Genomic DNA, 21,277 nt, shown 5'->3' with positions numbered 1-21,277 from the left:
TTGTGTCCAAGATAGGTTATTTATTGGTCAAGCAAAAAACCTAAAGTCCATACAAGGCCTTTCTCTTTTCTTTTGGCATGACAAGTTTTTGGAGCTTGGCTTACTAGTCATGATCTCTAACTTGTGTTTATTTGCCTATAGTTTTATTGACCGACCTCAGATAGGTGTGACTACTACATTAGTCCACTTACGATTGCTTAACATAGCGCTAAATTGTCTTATGACAAAACTAACATAACTACTAACTACTAACTTTAATTTGAGCATTTAATTTCTTGCAATTTACTTCTTGCTCATTTATTCATATTGCTTTTCCCTTTGCTCACTTGAGCATATATTTTATGTTTATGTCATTTTCCTTTTGCTCATTTGAGCTCATTATTGTATATAAATATATTGTTGTCTTGTGTTTGTTTTGCTTTTGTTTGTGTGAACCCAATGCAAAAAGAGAAAGGACTTAGAATTAGGACCTTACCTATGCTTAAAGGAGTTCAAGAGCAACTAAGTCCCATGCCTTTAGAATGCTAAATTTGTTGAAGAGCAACTAGGCCTCATGCCTTTAGAATGCTAAATCTCAAAGTTGACTTCAAAGGACTTCCTTTCTAAAACTCATTCTTTGTCCACTCCTCTTATTGTGTTGTGAACTTTTTGATGTTTGCTCCTGTGTGATAAGGATTCCATCTTGAGATAGTAAGAAGGACCATTGTCTTGAGTGTCAAGGCTAAGAGAGACAAGCCAAATGGAGATCCTAGGAGCTTGAATCTAAATTGTGCGATTGCTTGTTGTTTGCTAAGTCCAAAGGAAAGGAGCATCTTGAATCATTTCTATGATTTCAAGAAAAGGAACTCTAAGGGTTTTATCCTCTTCTCTTATATTTGTATGCTTTAGGACCAGCCCTTCTCTTCTTCTCCACTCTAACCCAAGCCAAACTCTTTGTGTGCAAACTTTGACTTTGTTTTCAAATTAGAAACCTAGGCCTTATGCCTTTGACTTTTCAAAATCTTTTCTAATACTCATTATGAATGAATCTTAATCCAACTTTGACTTCATTTTGTAAATACATTTAACTTGTAAATACAACTCACTTCAAGTTGTTTTTGTGGTATTAATTCAGAGTTAAACTCCCCCGTTTACAACTCTTCACTTAATCCCTACCCAATGCAATCTATACCTAGGAACTCCTAGATAGAAACCTCCAGTTTCCATTCCTATCACTACAAATACAATGTAATGTAAACATAACTTGAACTTGCTTCACAGCTTCATTCAAGACCATAACAACTCTTTCCTACAGACTTTGAGTTGCAAACACTCTCAGCTTTTACCACTGAGAAACACATGGTAACCTTCCCACAGGTTGGGAGGTTTACCTTACACACACCCCTAAATTTTCATTCTTTGAGGCTTACAAAAACTAGGTTACAATATGCTATTTATAACCTAATCACCCAACTGGATTTGGGCCTTCAGAAGTCGCAGCAATCTTGTTCTTTGCTGTTACAACTTCAGCAGAAAATTTCTGCTACAAATAAGGTCTTCAATCCTAAAATCTCTCCATATATATCTCCATATTTAGAGCCTATATATATTCTGATTGAGTCTTCAAGACCTCCACAAGGGAGTTAGGATATTCACCAAATATCCTCACTAATCCCAGAATATATACTGAATTAATTAATTCAGTTTTCTACACATGTGCGATGTCACAGGCATGATGTCGTGACATCGTACATGACATGTTGGTCCAGATGTTGAACTTTTTCAACCCAACATATTAAAACAACAGAGATGATTACATTATTTGTTTTACAAAATTAATGCCAATCCTAAGGTATTAACACAAATGGAGATGACCCCAAGAGAAAATATGTTCTTAAGGACAATATGAACAACTTTCATGTTCATAAAAATTTGATTTGAAGCTTGGAAGGTCATCATCCATTCCAAGACATTATAAGTCATTTTGACTGAAACCCTAATTTTGGGTCAACTTCCCAAGAACATAACTCATTCATTTTTCATGATTTTGGGATGAGACTTAATTCATTGGAAAGCTTATTATGTCTACTTCAAATGTTATGTTGAGCAAAATCACAAAATCTCAAAAGAAATACATGTGATAATGCAAAACATTATAGGTCACTTTGGGCCAAATGCATTGAAATGTGAAAAAGTCCAACTTCAAAGTGCCCATAACTTCCTTATTCTCTCATTTTCGTGTATTTTGTTGTTATATTTCACATGATTTTCTTCTTGTTTGAGAGTTTATCTATTTTGTTGTTGTTATTATTGTTGCATGTTGCTGTTGTTCTTGATGAAAAATCTTTTTCCATATCCTGTCTTATTCGTGTATGTTATTGTTATGTATGTTGATAAACTTTTGTTGGATTACGAGTGTGGTTCACATGATGGTTTGTCTTAATTTTCCATAATTTTTTTTTATGTTGTCGTTTTTTATGTTGTTGATGATGATGTTTTGTGTTGTTTGTAATAAATGGGTTTTCATGTGCAACTAGCAAGTGGTTATGGTTCTTTACTTATCACTGATGCAGGTAGTGTGAACATGGACCTAGGAGAGTTGTGAACTTGTTTTTGCTGTGGAAATATTATATGAGTTTTCATACAATATTCCCATAGTGAACACATGTTTTCTACTCTCCCTTCTACTTTATCCTATTCATAGCTTCCAAGAATAGTTAGTCAAGTTCTTGAAATATATGTTAATTAATTGATATTTTTGCTAATAAATATTGTTAGTGAGTTTGTTATATCATATGTGATTGTTTGTCTCTCTAACCCATTGAACTTGCATTCATTTAAATATATTTTTGAGTTATACATTAGAAAAATCAAATTGTTCTAGAAAATCAACTTAGACGATCCAATATTTATCGAATTGCATGCATCTTGTAATTCATGATTTCTTATTTAGCCTATAGAATTTGATTCAATGCCACAAATTCTTCAAAACAATAAAGATAAATGAATGTCATTCCGAGTCTTTCACACCAAAAGGAGGAAATTAAATTTTGTGTGAAAGACTTAGAAGACATTCATTCAAATTAGATGGGTTAATGAAGAAATCATGAATTATAAGATGCATGCATTAAAAAAATATTGGACAATTTAAGTTATTCTTCAAGAATAATATAATTTTTCTGATTATTATCTCAAAAATCTATTTGAATGTTTGTATATGGTTAATGAGGGGCAATGAAAAACAAGCAAGCTCATATTTTATAATAAACTCTTATACACACCACCATAATTGGAACATATATCCGTTATGTAATGTTATTTTATATGCGCTTTAATTTAGTTGCAGCTGGATATCAAACCCATGACTCAATATTTATGACAACAGTTGTTTAGGTCAATCGTTGTGATAGGTAGCGTCTTTCATAGTTTATTATAACAATTTCATGACCGTGATTGAAAATAATGAATTTACAACCATACCCTACCTCACCACGGTTCGTTAGACGTGATGGTATCCCTGTTCCAACTGTGGTGAAAGGGGTTTTCCATAATAATAGTGAGACTTTAGTCCAGTCTATCTCCTCAGATTCTTAACTAATTTCAAACTCACTATTCTCACAACTATCCATTTCACTTGCAACATAATCCTTATCAGTTCCTTTTTGCATAGGTTCATCAACATTATGCCAATTAACTTATTCAGCATGATCATTATTAACATAAACATTAGGACTATTAACTTCATCAACATTGAGACTATAGACTTCATTAGCATCAAGACTATTAACTTGCTCATCATTAGCATTAATAACATCATCAACCACAACATTGAGACTCCGAAAACCAGTGCATTATACATCATCGTCACAATCATTATCATCAAGGTTATCATCTAACTCACTTTCGTGTACACACACACACAAATATATATATATATATATATATATATATATATATATATATATATATATATATATATATATATATATATATATATATATATATATATATATATATATATATATATATATATATATATATATATATATAAGCTCATGCCTATTGAAATCTTTAGAAAATTTTAGAACACCAACGACATTATTCAAGGGTCTAAGACCACAAGAAAAGTTAACCTTAGGGTTCCAATACCACATACAATTTATATTTTTATAACACTCACTATATTGGTATGGTCGTAAATAGGGGTGGAAATAGGTCAACTAATAGGGGCCTACAGTCTAGCCTACACAAACTCCGATCAGACCAGTTCTTTTTTAAATAGAAAATGCCTATGCTTTTTTATAAGTCTATTTAGTTAAAAAAGCTAGGCCTCAGACCATAAAAAAATCTTTTAAGCCTATCAGACCGACCTTTTTAAATAAATATGAATAACTTTTTATTATCATTATGTTATGTTTTGTACTTTGAATTAAAATATATAAATAAAATTTGTTTATCTTGGAGAACTTATGAAAATGAGATGAAAATAACTTATGAAAAATGTCATAAGTTGTTTTGATAAGTTCTCTTAAACAATAGTCTTACAAAACTTATACTAATAGGTAAGTTAAATAAGTCAATGCAAACAAACTTTTAGTCGCATTGGCCTTTTAATTTGTTAATCTATTTAAACATTGTTTAAATTGCTTATCTACATATGTCTAAAATAAATAAGCTTTTATGTAGGCTAACAGGCTACCAGACCTTTAAAAAGACCAGACTCGGACCTAAAAATAAGTCATGTCAGACTACAGGTCAGACTTAAGCTTTAATTTTATGGAAGGGCAGATTTAGCAAAGGCTACCTCGACCTAGTCTATTTTTATCCCTAGTCGCGGATGGTGATTGAGATTGGTTTAAAGGAGGAGAGAATTATAGTTCATGCTAATGGAAAAGAGAGTTTGATAGTTTATTTTGTTTATGGGTCTAAACATTTAACCATAAAATATCATTAAATTTGTGTTTTAAATGTATTAGGAGTATTTTAAAAAACATTCCAATTTATTTAAAATAAATCGACATAAATGTTGGTTTGGCACCACATTGGTAGTGTCATGTATTAAATGAGGACGCCACATGTACAAAAATGAAGGATGACCAAAAAAATCTCAAGGGAAGTAAAATGGAGAGATTATAAACTAAGTTTTAAAATAGAAGAATAAAAAAGTTAAAAATACATAAATAGATGGATCAAAAGAACATTTAAACCCACGTATAGTATTTTATAAAAAATATATTTGATGATTGAAAAAAATAGAGATTAATTAATATACACTGTCAGTGTAAAAAGTTTTACACTATCGATTCATCACCATCACCCGTTTGAATTACTTTATAGATTTTAAAAATAAAAGTCAAACTCGTTCCAATATCCGACGATTATAATTTACTGACTGTGTAAAATTCTTTTACACTGACAGTGTATATCAATTAAATTCAAAAAAATATATACATAATTATTTTTGTGAAGATTAAAAGTATTTTAAAAAATCTCACTTGGGCGGCAATTTGAGAGGAAAGAGATAAAAGATACGTAAAAACTTCAAGTAAATAGGAATTAATAAAAGCCTCATGTTTGGAAGAAAAACTTCTTCATATTAAAATTTCAATAAAATGTTCTTTAATTTCCATAGAAACTTAATTAAATAATAAACAACAATCAAATCTTATTTTTTTAATTAACGGGGAAGGCTAAGACCAGGGGTGGCAAAACGGGTTCGGCCCGCTGGGCATGCCCGTTTTTCCCGCACTTTTGTGTGGGGCAGGCCAAGGATTTAGACCCTCATCCTCAAATGTGTCCACCCCGTTTTTTTCGCGGGCTTGTGCGGCACGTGTATTTACATAAATTTTTGCATTTTTAGGCTTAAAAAGTACAGTGTCCGCGGACTTTCCCCGCCCCAACTATTTTGCGGGACGGGTCTAAGTTTTAGGCCCACATCCTCAATTATGACCGCCCCGCCCCGCCCCGTTTTTTTGTGGGCTTTTGCGGGGTGGACCTAAACGGGGCGGGCATGCCCGTTTGCCACCCCTAGCTAAGACTACGAGGAACAACTTTCGTCATAATAATTTATTCAAGACAATGTTTTTCTATTAAAAAAAATTTAATAACTTTTCATACAATATTTATAGGTCTTTCTTTCACTCTAATTTCTCTTCATCTAATTTATTATCATTACCATATGATCTATTAGACTTCTTTTTAGATGCTCAAAGCATCTAAATATATTTTTCACGATCTTTTCTACTTAGATGTTATCTCAACATTTTCTAATAAACAAACCATCAAAATTAAAATATTACTTTTAATACCACCAAACTTTTTAAATTTTTTGAAAATTTTAAAAAATATATATTATCATAATCGTATATGCAAATACTTAATTAAAATAAATAAAAGTAATAATCTAATATCATAAAACAATCATCGTATACAAACCTTTTAAAATCTTTTAAAATCTTAATTAGAATACATCTTTTTAAACCTTGAGGTTGAACTTTGAAATTAGATCAACAATTCTATTTGTCATAATTTAAATTTTTTTTAAAGCTTATTGTGAAGTGGGATAACATTAAAGCATTAAGACTATTATGTTTGTAGACTGATGATCACATCTCATGGATCATGGATAAAGAGTTATCAAGTCTTAAACATAGGTATGAATATTAAGAGTAATATTTATACCGGATTGACCCGCTATGAGAATACTATATAGAAAGTTATGCAAAGTGTCATAAGTTGTTCTCATGGTGATAATGGTGTATACCACTCTTCGACCTGAAACCACTATGGATCCTAGATGTAGAGTCGAGTGCTTTATTGCTGATCCAACGTTGTCCGTAACTGGATAACCATAAAGACAGTTGATGGGTACTCCACGAAGCATGCTAAGGGACATGAGTGACCTAGATAGAATTTTCTCATCCTGCGTAACAGGATAAATGTCTATGGGCCCAATATTGAACTGGACAAGGATGACACGGTCTATACCTTGTGTTCAATATAGACATAAGGGCAAAGGGGTAATTATATACACAATTATTATCACAGAAGGTTTTGTCAGATCACATGACATTTTCGTGACTTGGGTAGCAGTGATGTGTTGCTAGATACCGCTCACTATTTATTATGTTAAATGCGTGATTTAATATAATTGCCAACGTCGCGAAAACCTACAGGGTCACACACAAAGGACGGATTGATGAGAGATAGAGTAACTAAGGAACACCGTAAGGTACGGTGCACTTAAGTGGAATACAAAATATGGTAAGGTACCAAATACTTAAGTGATTTTGGCATATTATAAGATATGGGCCAAAATACACTTAAGTGGGCTTTTTAGCTTGAAGCCCACACAAGTGGTTCTATAAGTAGAACCCTTGGGTAGAAGCATTGTCACTCAGACTCAACTCAAGTGAAGACTTGGAATTTCGTTTCCCTCTCTCTCTCTCACTCAAAGCCTTCATTCGTACCAGCTAGCACTGAGATTGAAGGAACCCGTTCGTGTGGATTGAGTAGAGACGTTGTCATCGTTCAACGTTCGTGATCGCTCTGTGGATTTGTATCCAAGGTTTTGATCGTTACACCAGATCTGCACCAAAGGTTTGAATCACCACAAGAGGTAACGATTCTATCACTGATCATGCCCATTCGTAAGGATCACTAAATGGAGAAATTTTTAAATTCCGCTGCGCCTTGGATGGCAATTCTCCTTCAGTGGTATCAGAGCCACTTACGAAACCATGAATCTGATAACTGTTTTTGTTATGTATTAATATGATTAAAGACAGAATGAATCAAAGATTAAATTGAGATCGATCAAGTTATATATATATGATATATGTAATCCTGATGCAAAATACATTATATATGATATAGTGTTCTCGTTTCGTTCATTCAAACACTCAATGGTTATTTTCCTTTGAGCGATCAATGGTCGTTTTCTTCTTGATCCGACATTAGTATGGTGAAGCAATGACGTGTTGATCAATCATACTGAATCAACAATCGAGATGTGTTTGACGGTCTGAAATTGGTGCATCAGGGTTAGTGACGGCACAAGGGTTGTGTTGTCAGAGAGTTATGCGATTGGGGTTATGACTGCACAAGAGTTGTGCTTTCTAAATACTTTTTGGAATAGTGTTAACCGGTTAACGCATATGGTTAACCGGTTAACGCAATACGAAATGTTTTTTTTTAAGTTTTTCAAACAGTGTTAACCGGTTAACGCATTTGGTTAACCGGTTAACGCAAGACGGAAAACAGTTTTCCAAGAGATTTTCAAACAGTGTTAACCTGTTAACGCAAGACAGAAAGCAAATTTTGAACAGATTTCAAACAGTGTTAACCGGTTAACGCATATGGTTAACCGGTTAACGCATATGGTTAACCGGTTAACGCAAGGCAAAATTCACCCGTTCGGCTAACTCAGTGCTTTAAAGTATCAAGTGTTGATGCGAAAAACGACGTCGATTTTAAATGAATTGTTCATTAAAAATTTCGGCAATTTAATTTTGTTCATCAAGGGTAGCGGACCCCCGGCTAACTCTGCGTAGTGTGATCGGTCGTCAAAATTTAATTTGGTTTTAGTTAATTAAAAGAATTAAAATTGATAATAATAATAATGCGTTTATTATTGTCTTGTGGTGATCGGTTATGGCCTTAGTTTTCCTTTATTTTGTTTTGGTTTTTAAAATACGACCTGCGTGTCGTGCCTCTCTTTTAATCTCTCAATGTAACTTCTTTTCTCATCTCACTCCCTCGTATGTAAAACGAGTTTCTTTTATGTAATGTAATGATATGAAGAAAGCAAAGAAGTCACTGCCAAAGGAGGACAACCTTGAAGATCTTGCTTGGAGAAGCTTAGATCGTTGTTAGGTTAGCTTAGGTTCTCTCATTGGCTTGGGAGAACAATGGCGCTATGGGCCATAACTGTTTCATTATGTATGTATGTATGTTGATGCATGTGAATGTATGTTGATGCATGTGAGAGGTGATTTATATGATAAATAAGCCGGTGAGATCAGAAAAATTGCAATTCCCTCAAATTAAATATTAAGTTTATGCTTTCCAAGTTTTAACACTCATCAAGACTAGTATCGAATAATGTAGGTTTCGCCTACGCGAGGTGCATGTTCTATATTAGTAAGGTGCGATGGGATAATTGTAATATCCAACTGTTAAAACAATGGGTCAAACTTAACTAAACAAATTATAATAATATTATATATGTTTGCTTTCCAAGTTTTAACACTCATCAAGACTAGTATCAGACAATGTAGGTTTCGCCTACGCGAGATGCATTTTCTATATTGGTAAGGTGCGATGGGATAATTGTAATATCCAACTGCTAAAACGATGGGTCAAACTTAATTATAATAATATTATATATGTTTAGAAGCAAGAGTTGGGAATGATCCATATGATGGATTGGAATAAGGAGTTATTCACCCAACTGAAATTTTCGAGAGTTGTATGAGATACAATTGGAAGGAGTTCCTACCTAAATAACCTAGTTTTGTGTAATCCGCCTACGCGGACTTAGAACAAAGTGAAATATGGATCTCGACCCACTAGAAAATCTTCCAATGGGATTTTCCGAATCAAATGATGAGGGTCATTTGTTTTGAGTAAAATAGTGGGAGCATATTTGATTAAAGGCCTAATTAAATATGTCAATGATACTTATATTTTCATTAATCCTTATGTAGATTACCATGACAACAAACACCTCTAACAACATCTTGCGATCAATCCTTGAGAAGGAAAAATTGTCTGTGACAAATTTTCTGGATTGGTACCGAAACATGAGGATTGTCCTCAAACATGATAAAGGGATAGGCAAGGAAGTTGTCAAACCCAAACCCACTATTGCTGCTTTGAAGCCTAGTGGAGGCAAGCAAAAGAAGGCACCTGCTTCCATTGCGGTAAGACCGGACACTGGAAGAGGAACTGCCCAAAGTACATGGAAGATAGGAAGAATGGAGTGGAGACTTCAACTTCAGGTATTTTTGTTATTGAAATTAGTTTATCTACTTCTGCATCATGGGTATTAGATACTGGATGCGGTTCTCACATTTGTACAAATGTGCATGGACTAAAAGGGAGTAGAGATTTGGAAAAAGGTGAAGTCGACCTACGAGTTGGCAATGGAGCAAAGGTTGCTGCCTTAGCCGTAGGAACTTAAGTATTGACTTTACCTAGTGGTTTAATAATTCAGTTACAGAACTGTTATTATGTACCTACAATTAGCAGGAATATTATTTCCATTTCTTGTTTGGACAAGTTTGGTTTTTCATTTATAATAAAGAACAATTGTTGCTCAATTTATTTGAATGATATATTCTATGCTTCTGCACAAATGAACAATGGACTATGTGTCCTTGATCTTAAAATGCATATTTATAGCATTAATACTAAAAGGATGAAACCTAATGAGTTAAATCCAACTTACCTTTGGCATTGTCGATTAGGCCACATAAATGAGAAACGCATTTCCAAACTCCATAAAGATGGACTGTTGGACTCTTTTGATTATGAATCATATGAGACATGCATATCTTGTTTAATTGGAAAGATGACAAAGTCTCCATTCACAGGAAAAGGTGAAAGAGATAATGATCTTTTGGCCCTCATACATACTGATGTATGTGGACCACTGAACATGCCAACCAGAGGAGGTTTTCAGTACTTCATCACATTTACTGATGATTTCAGTAGATATGGTTATGTGTATTTAATGAAACACAGATCATAGTCCTTTGAAGAGTTCAAAGAATTCAAGAATGAAGTACAAAACCAACTAGGTAAGAATATTAAAACTCTTCGATCAGATCGAGGTGGTGAGTATTTAAGCCTAGAGTTTGATGACCATCTGAAAGAGTGTGGGATCCTATCCCAACTTACTCCTCCTGGAACACCCCAATGGAATGGTGTATCTGACAGAAGAAATCGAACCCTGTTGGACATGGTCCGATCCATGATGAGTCACGCCGATCTTCCAAACTCCTTTTGAGGACATGCACTATTGACATCAGTTTACACACTTAACCGTATTCCATCCAAAAGGTTGAGAAGACACCATATGAGATATGGAGTGGTAAGAAACCACATATGTCTTACATGAAGATTTGGGGTTGCGAAGTTTATGTGAAATGACAAATTTCAAATAAGCTTGAGCCCAAATCTGACAAATGCTTATTTGTGGGGTATCCTAAAGAAACAAGAGGGTATTACGTCTACAATCCTTCAGAGGGCAAAGTGTTTGTCGCTCGAACTGGAGTTTTCCTAGAAAAGGATTTTATTTCCAAAGGAACCAGTGAGAGGAAAGTAGAGCTTGAAGAAATTCAAGAATCACAAAGCATCGATACACCTATGGAGGAATTAGAGCAGGAAACACAAATAGTTGTGTAAGGAGCAACCTGCTCAAGTAGAACAAGACCAGCGTAGGTCAAGCAGGATACATCACCTACCTGAGAGATATGGATATCTCATAACAGATCAAGGTGATATATTACTCATGGATCAAGATGAGCCTGTGACCTACTCATGGAATCTTCGTTTTGATGAAACAGTAAAACAATATGGATTCATCAAGAACGAAGATGAGCCTTGTGTCTACAAGAAGGTTAGCGGGAGCAAGATCGTTTTCCTGGTATTATATGTAAATGACATATTACTCATTGGAAACAATATCCCTACCCTGCAACAAGTAAAGTCTTGGTTGGGGAAATGCTTTTCTATGAAGGACCTAGGTGAAGCAACCTACATATTAGGAATCAGAATCTATAGAGATAGATCACAAAATGCTTGGCCTAAGTCAGAGTACATAGACAAAGTGCTGAGACGCTTTAATATGAATGATTCCAATGATTATGTGTTTTGCTTCAATGGTGGCGCTGTGAGCTAGAAAAGTTCAAAGCAAGATACAGTTGCTGATTCTACAACCGAGGCCGAGTATATTGCTGCCTCAAGTGCAGCAAAGGAAGTTGTTTGGATCAAAAGTTCATTAGTGAACTTGACGTAGTTCCTAGCATAGTGGATCCCATTGGTCTCTATTGTGATAACAATGGTGCTATCACACAAGCTAGGGAACCTAGATCTCACCAACGATCCAAACACATACTTAGGCGTTATCACCCAATTCGAGAGATAATAGATGGAGGAGATGTGAAAATATGTAGAGTACCAACACTTGACAATATTGCTGACCCACTAACAAAGCCTCTTGCGCAGCAGAAGCATGATGGTCATACTAGATCAATGGGCATTAGGGGTATGCCTGATTGGCTCTAGTGCTAGTGGGAGATTGTTGGTGTAAGCCCTAGAGGCCAATACTTTTGGTACTTGTATCGAATTATTTAAGGCTTTTTCTTTATTATGTTTGATTAATAAAGTCCCTAGAATAGCTAGTCTGTTTAATGTATCAAGTATGACTTAATCATGAGATCACATTAAACATAAGGACACTATTCTTAAAGTATCCGTAGTCGAGCTTTATTGTGAAGTGGGATAACATTAAAGCATTAAGACTATTATGTTTGTAGACTGATGATCACATCTCATGGATCATGGATAAAGAGTTATCAAGTCTTAAACATAGGTATGAATATTAAGAGTAATATTTATACCGGATTGACCCGCTATGAGAATACTATATAGAAAGTTATGCAAAGTGTCATAAGTTGTTCTCATGGTGATAATGGTGTATACCACTCTTCGACCTGAAACCACTATGGATCCTAGATGTAGAGTCAAGTGCTTTATTGCTGATCCAACGTTGTCCGTAACTAGATAACCATAAAGACAGTTGATGGGTACTCCACGAAGCATGCTGAGGGACATGAGTGACCTAGATGGAATTTGCCCATCCTGCGTAACAAGATAAATGTCTATGGGCCCAATATTGAACTGAACAAGGATGACACGGTCTATACCTTGTGTTCAATATAAACATAAGGGCAAAGGGGTAATTAAACACATAATTATTATCACAGAAGGTTTTGTCAGATCACATGACATTTTCGTGACTTGGGTAGCAGTGATGTATTGCTAGATACCGCTCACTGTTTATTATGTTAAATGCGTGATTTAATATAATTGTCAACGTCGCGAAAACCTACAGGGTCACACACAAAGGACGGATTGATGAGAGATAGAGTAACTAAGGAACACCGTAAGGTACGTTGCACTTAAGTGGAATACGAAATATGGTAAGGTACCAAATACTTAAGTGATTTTGGCATATTATAAGATATGAGGCAAAATACACTTAAGTGGGCTTTTTAGCTTGAAGCCCACACAAGTGGTTCTATAAATAGAACCCTTGGGTAGAAGCATTGTCACTCAGACTCAACTCAAGTGAAGACTTGGAATTTCGTTTCCCTCTCTCTCTCACTCAAAGCCTTCATTCGTACCAGCTAACACTGAGATTGAAGGAACCCGTTCGTGTGGACTGAGTAGAGACGTTGTCATCGTTCAACGTTCGTGATCGCTCCGTGGATTTGTATCCAAGGTTTTGATCGTTACAACAGATTTGCACCAAAGGTTTGAATCGCCACAAGAGGTAACGATTCTATCACTGATCATGCCCATTCGTAAGGAGCACTAAATGGGGAAATTTTTAAATTCCGCTGTGCCTTGGATGGTAATTCTCCTTCATTAACTTATTCAGCATGATCATTATTAACATAAACATTAGGACTATTAACTTCATCAACATTGAGACTATAGACTTCATTAGCATCAAGACTATTAACTTTCTCATCATTAGCATTAATAACATCATCAACCACAACATTGAGACTCCGAAAACCAGTGCATCGTACATCATCGTCACAATCATCATCATCAAGGTTATCATCTAACTCCCTTTCGTGTACACACACACAAATATATATATGTATATATATATATATATATATATATATATATATATATATATATATATATATATATATATATATATATATATATATATATATATATATATATATATATATATATATATATAAGCTCATGCCTATTGAAATCTTTAGAAAATTTTAGAACACCAACGACACTATTCAAGGGTCTAAGATCACAAGAAAAGTTAACCTTAGGGTTCCAATACCACATACAATTTATATTTTTGTAACACTCACTATTATGGTATGATCGCAAATAGGGGTGGAAATAGGTCAGACCGACTAATAGGGGCCTACAGTCTAGCCTACACAAACTCCAATTAGACCAGTTCTTTCTAAAATAGAAAAGGCCTACGCTTTTTTATAAGTCTATTTAGTTAAAAAGGCTAGACCTCAGACCATAACAAAATCTTTTAAGCCTATCAGACCGACCTTTTTAAATAAATATGAACAACTTTTTATTATCATTATGTTATGTTTTGTACTTTGAATTAAAATATATAAATAAAATTTGTTTATCTTGGAGGACTTATGAAAATAAGATGAAAATAACTTATGAACAATGTCATAAGTTGTTTTGATAAGTTCTCTTAAACAATAGTCTTACAAAACTTATACTAATAGGTAAGTTAAATAAGTCAATGCAAACAAACTTTTAGTCGCATTGGCCTTTTAATTTGTTAATCTATTTAAATATTGTTTGAATTAATTATATATATATATGTCTAAAATAAATAAGTTTTTATGTAGGCTAAGAGGCAACCAGACCTTTAAAAAGACCAGACTCAGACCTAAAAATAAGTCATGTCAGACTACAGGTCAGACTTATGCTTTAACGTTATGGAAGGCCAGACTTAGATTTAGCAAAGGCTACCTCGGCCTAGTCTATTTTTATCCATAGTCGCGGATGGTGATTGAGATTGGTTTAAAGGGGGAGAGAATTATAGTTCATGCTAATGGAAAGGAGAGTTTGATAGTTTATTTTGTTTATGGGTCTAAATATTTAACCATAAAATATAAATAAATTTGTGTTTTAAATGTATTAGGAGTATTTTAAAAAACATTCAATTTATTTAAAATAAATCGACATAAATGTTGGCTTGGCGTCACATTGGTAGTGTCATGTATTAAATGAGGACGCCTCATGTACAAAAATGAAGGATGACCAAAAAATTTTCAAGGGAAATAAAATCGAGAGATTATAAACTAAGTTTTAAAATAGAAGAATAAAAAAGTTAAAAATACATAAATAGATGGATCAAAAGAACATTTAAACCCATGCATAGTATTTAATAAAAAATATATTTGATGATTGAAAAAAATATATACATAATTTGTTTTGTGAAGATTAAAAATATTTAAAAAAATCTCACTTGGGCGGCAATTTGAGAGGAAAGAGATAAAAGATACGTAAAAACTTCAAGTAAATAGGAATTAATAAAAGCCTCATGTTTTGAAGAAAAACTTCTTCGTATTAAAATTTCAATAAAATGTTCTTTAATTTCCATAGAAACTTAATTAAATAATAAACAACAATCAGATCTTATTTTTTTAATTAACGGGAAGGCTAAGACTACGACTACGAGGAACAACTTCCGTCATAATAATTTATTCAAGACAATGTTTTTTTATTAAAAATAATTTAATAACTTTTCATACAGTATTTATAGGTCTTTCTTTCACTCTAATTTCTCATCATCTAATTTATTATCATTACCATATGATCTATTAGACTTCTTTTTAGATGCTCAAAGCATCTAAATATATTTTCCAGTATCTTTTCTACTTAGATGTTATCTCAACATTTTCTAATAAACAAACCATCAAAATTAAAATATATTTTTAATACCACCAAACTTTTTAAATTTTTTGAAAATTTTAAAAACTATATATTATTATAATTGTATATGCAAATACTTATTTAAAATAAATAAAAGTAATAATCTAATATCACAAAACAATCATCATATACAAACCTTTTAAAATCTTTTAAAATCTTAATTAGAATACATCTTTTTAAACCTTGAGGTTGAACTTTGAAATTAGATCAACAATTCTATTTGTCATAATTTAAATTTTTTTTAAAGCTTTTACCATAGACTTTAAAAAAAGTTAATGATAATTAGTTAGTCTAAGGTGATCCAAATAAAAAATAGATTAACATAATAAGTGCAAAAGTGAAAAACTGTATGTACAAATGAACTATATGTTCATTTTAATAATAATTGAAGATATTTTAATAATGATACACCGTTTTCATTCATGGTGTCTATTATTCAATTGGCCCGTCTTTATGTAATAATTGTCCAAATTTCAGTGCCTAAAAACTTCCAATATCTTTTGTTTCCAATTGAAGCTAAACAACATAAATTTCGTGTCGGTTCATGTTTTCTAACAACCGAATTAATCATTTCATTCTTTATAAGTGTGCGTTTTACCGGACCAATTATAAGAAATATCTAATATTTCATATTTATAAAAAAAAGTTTAAAATTTGTTATTTTTAAATATTTTTATAAGAAAATGTGTAAATAATTTAAAAATAGAAAGAAATCAAATTAAATACAATTTATATTTAATTTTACCTTAAAAAAGATAAACTTTAAAAATAAAATGATTAAATTAAATAAATGTGATGTTTTTTTGTTATAACTTGTAATAAGAGAAGTGAGTATTTTTTTTTCTTATAAATTTGTAGAGAGTAGTATTATTAAGGGATTGATGTTGATGAAAAATCAAAAGGATTTATTTTGTTACCTCTTTAATTTTTCACAAGTACTTCAAAAATCTAAAACTTGTTTCAAAATTTATCGAATATTTAACAACAAAAAAAAGTGATATAGAATTTGGAACTCAAACATTCTATACAACATGCAAAACTTTTATTTTAAATTTGAAGTTTTCTTCTTTAGCATATATTCGGATTATTTACTTTCCACAAACACAATACCCATCAGATTGTGTATTAAATAATATTATTCCATAGTGTTGTCGTGAGTAAATTACAACTATTCGTTAGAAGGCAATGTATAATTTTAAAAAAAATTATATATATTGTCTTCATTTTGTTTGCTGTTGTGAAAACAATGTCAGAAAAATAAAGTATCATCGATTTTTTAATTAATAAGAAAATCATAAAATAAAAGAAAAGAAAGAAGAGAAGAGAAAAATAATTCAAAGTGATATGAAAATTGGATTCTTGATTTAATTACACATTAGAGAATAATGTTTACAATTGAGTTTCAACCACACTACTTTCTTCCTTTGATTAGGATTATCAGAGATTTATCGAGAAGTGATGACTAATATGTTATTTATAAGAAAACTAAACCCTAATTTTCAAGTAACATACTAAACAATTGGTCCAACATACTGACCCAATCCAACATGTTAACTTAAACAACAAGTTAACATATTTCGACAACTACACTAGCTCTTCGACTTCGACAAAGCTCTTCGACTTCGATAGAGTTTGCTACAACTAGCTTATAACCCATAGGTTACAAATCTCCACCTTTAAACAAACCCTGAACCACGAAATCAACTAGTTGTCGTCATGCAGTCCTATCAGCTGCATATAGTGGAAAAACTTATAACTTGCCAATGTCTTGGTGATTATATCAGCAACATTGTCATCAGTCGATACCTTGAGCACTTGGACTTCTCCACGCTTGATTACCTCTCTAAAGAAATGCACGACCACATCGATGCCTTTGGTTCCTCATGATAGGCTGAATTCTTCTACATGTATATTGCAATTTGACTATCACATTTAATAGTGATTACTTGACCTTGAAGTTTAAGCTTCTTAGCAAAACCTTCAAGCCACAATACTTCTTTAACAACTTCAGTGAGGGCAATATACTCCGTTTCAATGGTTGATAAGGCAACAACCTTCTGAAGTGTTATTTTTCAACTGATTGGTGTGCAAAACAAAGTGAACGCATATCCAGAAATAGATTTTTCGGAATCCATACAACCTGCATAATCAGAGTCGACAAATCCTTTAACTTCTACTTTGCAATAATCATCACAGGCTTCACCATAAATCAAGACTTTGCTCAGAGACCCATTTATGTATCTTAGAATCCACTCCAATGCTTTCTAGTGCACCTTTCTAGGATTGGCCATGTACATGCTTACAAGGCTAACTTTGATATTAAAAATTCATTACTTTCAGGTTTAAGAGAAATTCCGTTCGACGGGAACGCAATTAGAAAGCCGTGGGTGCATCTTGCACGCTTTTACGAAACAACTTCAATGTAAAAACCAACCGATGTTATTGAAGACCAGATTAAATTGAGGTTGTTTGGGTTCTCACTGATTAGAAGGGCAAAAGATTGGTTACTTTGCCTTCTAAATGGAACAATTCTGACTTGGAAGGAATTGGAGGATAAATTCCCAGAAAGATTCTTCAGTCCTACTCAGTTTAGCAAGCACTGAGAAAAAATTGTGAATTTTGAGCATTAGGAAACTGAGTCACTTTATGACTCGGGAAATATTCAAAATTTTGTTATGTAGATTCCTGAATCAAAATATGAAACAACATGAAGCAGATGCAAAGTTTCATTAAAGATCTCAAGAGTCAAATCGCATGTTATTGGATGCTTCCACGGGAGGTATTGTTGATCAGTGCATTTTGATGCACCTTCTTATACTATTGTACTTAGGCAAATATATAGTTTATTATATTATTTTTTCTATTTTAGTGTGCTTTAATATTTAAGTTTATTTTTGCCTCTATTTTATTTTCGTACTTTATTTTCAGCATAAATAGTTATTTGATACCTTATCACTCTGCAGATCATAACTTGAGCTACGAGAATTAGATTGATGTGATCTAATATGTGTTGGAAAGTTAAGAGAAAAAGCTACAAGTTTCATGTTGAAGTCAAAAACCGATTCTAAGTGAAGGAGGGTCAAATAATTCGTTGAAGTTCCAGACTTAACTAAAATAGTTAGTTTGGGTCAGTTTTTATAATTTTTGGGCCGAATTTGATAAGGGCCCGAATTTTCCTTTTATTATATTAGGTCTTTCACTACTATAGTAATCCTAGTTCTGAATTTTGATGATACAATATTGCTGAGAAGATTTGATGGAAAACTAAAATTCACAAGTGTTAGCCTGTTGTATTCGAATTCCACTTTGAGGTTTTTATTAATTTCAGTTTAACTTCGATTTCTTTTCAATTCTTCCTATAAAATCGTTTTCTTAATTCGATTACTTTCGTTTGATTAATTCGATTGTTTCTTATAGGATAAAGTTGATTAAATTTTATTGTTTGTATGATCCTGCAAGACCCTAATTTTGACCTTAAGATCCCTCATGGCATCATATCATTTCACTTTGCATTTGCCTCAAGGATCATAGTATCTTGGCTCCTTAACCTTTGGGTGAGAACTTGTTGAGTTGGTTTGAGACCACCAAGCATGTTTGAATTGTATATTATTGCTTTTCTTATTTTATTTACTAACCAAAAGCACAAAAATATGTCACTAACATCTTTTGTTTTGTAGATTGAGCAATCATAAGATCCAAGGCTCCTAGGAGACCCTATGCTCATTAGAATGGCCTGATGGAAGTGAAAGCAAGCATGACAATGGTTCAAATATCTCTCAATCATCATAAATTCCTCCCAAGTATCTCAATTTGTCAACTTGATCAAAGCAAACCAAAGGGCTTGAGGCTTGTTTCCAAAGGAAACCCTAATTCAGATGTGCATCAACTGTGCCTTGCTCATGAAGCAACCTCAACCCATGATCAAATACAACCAAGGTAAGTTCTTTAATTCATAATTTCATGCATATTTGAGCTTATTTGAGTGTCCTGAATCATCAATTCATCAAGATTTGAAGTTTGGACTTGAGAAGTTGATCAGTCAATTCATCTAACTATTTTGAACTCCACTGAGACCTAACTTTTGATGTGTTTGTCAAATAATGATGACCCAAAGAGAAAGTATGTTCTTAAGAACCATATGAACAACTTTCATGTTCATAAAAAATTTATTTTAAGCTTGTAAGGTCATCATCCATTTCAAAACATTATAGGTCATTTTGACTGAAACCTTAATTTTAGGTCAACTTCCCAAGGACCTAACTCACTCATTTTTCATGATTTTGAGTTGGGATCAAATGAATTGTAAAGTTTAAGATGTCTACTTCATTTGTTATGTTGAACAAATTTTCATAACCCTAAAAGAAGTACATGTGATAATACAAAATATTATAGGTCACTATGGGCCAAAGTCATTGAAATGTGAAAATGTCCAACTTCAAGTGCCCATAACGTTCTCATAAAAAATCAAAATGATGGAAAATTTAAGTCCAAATTTATTGTCTTGAAAATATCTACAACTATGATGTTGAAGGTTTTGTCATTTGAGACTTTCATCATTGAAACAGAAGGGCTTGAAGTTGGTCCATTTTGGAAAATTTCACATGCACATGTTTTGCACCTTGAACTTTATGACCAATTTTCATTAATTTCCCATTTCCAAATGGAGTTTTGTTCAACATAAAAATTGTTCCTCATGTCAAGACCTTCCCAACCATTACCCACAAGGCCATGTTTCATTTTGGTAAGAGGTATTTCCGAAGAGGAGAAAGTTTTGGTGCATTTATAGAAACTTTGTTGAAACTTCATGCACACTCATTTGCAATCATATTTGCACGTCCAAACCTGACCATTGTGATTTCAGCTTGCCAAACCAATTGGATTTGGGCCCTCCATGCGCCTGTATAGGCCCATGCATGGAGGCCCTCATCACACATGCACATGAATTTCCCATGCCTTGTAGCTTGCTTTGCTATAAATACAGGTGCATACCTTCATCATTTTCCAACCTCAAGGCACCTTATATACTGCACAACTCAATCCAAACCTCACTCTAAAGGAATTTTGCTCTTTCACTTGAATTTTTCAGATCTAATTTTCAACTTCCTTGGTTGATTATTGGACTCTAATTCCTTAGCCTTGCTCTATCTACATCTCAAGAACACACTGCAATCAAGAGTTGGAAGAGATCGTGCTCCATAGATCTGCATTTCCAAGGTTGATGCTCAAACTTTTTTCAATCGAAACTCACTGATTCTTGCTCATTTCTTGTGTTTATTGGCTTGTCTGAAGTCCTCTCATAAGAGGCAATTGAATTGTGTGTTTAATTTTGCAAATCCATTAAGTTCAGATTGAACACCATGATTTTCTCTCTATGATTTATCTTTCTATGAGAGTCTAGAGGAGAAACCAATGGTACAGGGGTGATGTACATCACCTCAGCTTTCCAATGATATGAGGATCACTTATTTTGGTTAAGTTGTGTTGACCTGCAACTCTGGCCGAAATCTCCATGTTCGCCGGAGAAGACGGTGGTGTACACCACCATCCCCTTTCCAGA

Source organism: Lathyrus oleraceus, chromosome 2, assembly GCF_024323335.1.
Source record: "Lathyrus oleraceus cultivar Zhongwan6 chromosome 2, CAAS_Psat_ZW6_1.0, whole genome shotgun sequence".
Taxonomy (NCBI): Eukaryota; Viridiplantae; Streptophyta; class Magnoliopsida; order Fabales; family Fabaceae; genus Lathyrus; species Lathyrus oleraceus.
Note: the sequence above shows the minus strand (reverse complement) of the source record.